The sequence below is a fragment of the Aethalodelphis obliquidens genome, unplaced genomic scaffold (assembly GCF_003676395.1).
Source record: "Aethalodelphis obliquidens isolate GAN/ISIS:26980383/991018 unplaced genomic scaffold, ASM367639v1 scaffold4, whole genome shotgun sequence".
NCBI lineage: Eukaryota > Metazoa > Chordata > Mammalia > Artiodactyla > Delphinidae > Aethalodelphis > Aethalodelphis obliquidens.
The window spans coordinates 75,650,755-75,654,032 of NW_020837948.1; positions in this window are offsets into that span (position 1 = coordinate 75,650,755).

Sequence of the window (3,278 nt, forward strand, 5' to 3'; positions counted from 1 at the left end):
GCCGCCGCGGCCGGTTGGGGGCGGGGCCCGCGGCCTCCCACGTCCCCAGCTACGCTAATCCACGGCCGAGAGCCGCGCGCCAGGCGAGAGCAAGCGATGGCCGAGCCGCCGCGCCCGCCCCCGGGTCTGACTCCGTAGCTGCCACTGCCGCCTTGTGGCCTGTGACGCGCAGTGAGGCTCAGGGGTGAGAGCTGCGGGTGAAGGTTTCTATTCAGAAGTAAATTGTCTGAGACTTTTTTAGGCTTTTAAGTTAAAAAACGTATCCTGGAAAGTAAGTAAATGTTTGCATTGCTGATAAGCGTTCCCACTCTGAGCGCTCATTGAATACTCCTGCAATGACTTAACCCATGCGTCTGTTAAAGGATTTTCAATGAATATTAGCGTTGCGCTAAGAAGAGAGACAGGATGCCTGTGTCGGGGCTGTAGACGGACGGAGAAGCTCCCTTTCATCTTCTCCCCACTGGAGGCTTTTTGTCAAAAAAGGGAGAATGACAAGAGCAAAGTAAGGAAAGGCGCTGTGTTTGACCAATTAAGAGGCTAAGGGTGGTGTGGGGAAGGAGGCACTGGAGAGTTTACACTAAAAGAAGTGTGCAGAGAGAGCTAGCATTTTGCATGTGTCCCTTCCCCTCCCTAAGCCACATGAATGAGACCTTAAGCTTCCGCGCCAGGCTGCTGGGTTCAATCGGCCTCCTGTTAATACCTATCTGTAAGACCTTGAGCAAGTTACTTACTGGACTCCTAGGTTTGCTGTGGGGATTTGATAATCATGTAATCCCTATTTATAGATGAGGAAAATGAAACAGAGCTTAATATATGACTAGCATTATTCGTGGTAAGCACAGTTTAAGTGTTTGCTGCTGCTGTTGCTGTTGTTATTGTTATTTTGGAAAGCAAAACCTCTGTCCTCCTTCATAAAAATAATGGGCGTCCTAAATTACAATCTTGGGGTATATGCCCCAGGAAGGGTACCAGTGTTCACACCCCTGCTCCTAGTCTGCGATCAGTGACCATCCCTCTCCATTCATCTCTGCCTCACTATATTTATATTATTTTTAAGATAAGTAGATAAAAAATCACTTCCTGAAATATTAATCAACTCCAGTCTCCTAGAGTTGCCTTGTTTCACATCTTCTTTTCCTTCAGTGTATAATTTGCCTAAAGCTTTTTCTTCTCAGAACCCCCTCTTATTGTCTAGCCTAATTATTCTTTTGAAGACACCTCTGATTGGGTGTTAGCATTCATATGTCATTAATTTCATCCTGTCCTCTGACTTTTTTCAAGCAAATCTGGGAAACAAGCCAGAAGAGTATACAATTATTGTAAGAGCTGTGGTATTCTAAGCATTCTGTACAAAACCACCAACCCAGTATACCAGAATCACTCCCATAGTGTTTATCCCTAATGCAAAACCTTAATTCAATGCAGTAAGCAAATTCTGAATTACACCATTTGTAGCTGAAAATTCTGGGTTAGGACAATTCTCACAGTAAGTAACAGAGGTCATTGAATTTCGGCGTCAACAATTTATGTGGTCAGAAACATGAAGGCAACATTTGTGAAACATCTAGAATACAATTTATTTTACTTAGTAACTTCTGAGAAGCTAATCTAGAATATTTCAGATAAATACATTTAGTTTCATCCTTACTATTCATCTGGTAGTTACTCCTTAGGTTAAAGAGTTAAAGTAGCAGGAAACTTGCAACGTTTCAGGCTTTCAAATAGAGAGGGAAACTGAAAATCTATTTTGGGTGTGAAACTTCCAGGAGTTTGAGAGTATGGCATTTACAGACAGGTTGGACTGCTCTGTAGAGCAGTGGTTGAGGAACCGTTGGGATTCGGAGGTTGTTTGCAGCGCCAGTGCACGAGCAAATGCTCGGGGTTCATGAAGAACAGGGATGTGGTACCTGGCCCTGTGGCACCCTAATGGCAGGAAAGACCCTACCACTTAAGGGTCTTGGATATCTAGAAAATATACTCCAGTATTAGAAACTTAAAACTGTTCACTTACAGAAGTAGATACAGTAATAACATTTTAAAAAGATTTCTCTAGAAAATGGAGCATATTATTCATAATTCAATTTACAGAATCATCATTATAGCCATCAACTATTTCTATTTTATTACGCTTTTATAAAGACAAGTCATTAAGGGACACTAAATGGCTCCAAACAACTGCATTTTCACACTTCTTCCCTTGGCCTGAAAGGTGGCCAGGCCCCTGCCTCTCTTTCCATCCCTCTCTTCCACTAGAGAGAAACCACAGTGGTTTCTTTGCTATTTCTGGAACAAGCCAAGCGTGCCTTTCATTTTTTTTTTCTTTTTTTTTAGTAGACTTTTTTTTTAGAGCAGTATTAGGTTCATAGCAAACTGAGGAGAAAGTACAGAGATTTTCCATATGCTCCCTCCCCGCCACACACACAGCCTCCCCATGGGCACATCATTATCACCCGAAGTCCATAGCTTATGTCAGGATTCACTCAGTGTTGTACGTTCTATGGGTTTGGACAAATGTATAATGACATGTATCTACCATTATATTATCATACAGAATAGTTTCACTGCCCTGAAACTCCTCTGTCTATTAATCCCTCCCTCCTTCCCTCCTAACCCCTGGCAAACACTGATATCTTTTCTATCTCCAAAGTTTTGCCTTTTCCAGAATGTCATGTAGTTGGAAGCATACTGTGTAGCCTTTTCATATTGGCTTCTTTCATTTGGTAATATGCATTTAAGGTTCCTCCATTTCTTTTCAATGGCCTGATAGCTCACTTCTTTCTAGCGCTGAATAATATTTCATTGCCTGGGTATGTCACAGTTTATCCACTTACCTACTGAAGGACATCTTGGTTGCTTCCAAGTTTTGCCGATTATGAATAAAGCCGCTGTAAACATCCTTGTGTGGGTTTTTGTGTGGCTATAAGTTAGCCACTCCTTTGGGTGAATATCAAGGAGCACGATTACTGGATTGTATAGTAAGAGTATGTTTAGTTTTGTAAGAAAATGCCCGTGGTCTTCTGCAGTGACTGCACGACTTTGCACTCCCACCAGCAATGAATGTGAGTCTCTCTCGTTCCACGTGCTCACCATCATTTGGTGTTGTCAGTGTTCCGGATTTTGGCCATTCTAATAAGTGTGTAGTGGTATGTCACTGTTGTTTTAATTTGCATTTCCCTGATGACATACGATGTAGAGCATCTTTTCATGCGCTTATTTGCCATCTGTATATCTTCTTCAGTGAGGCGTCTATTAAGGTCTTTGGCCCATTTTTAAATTGG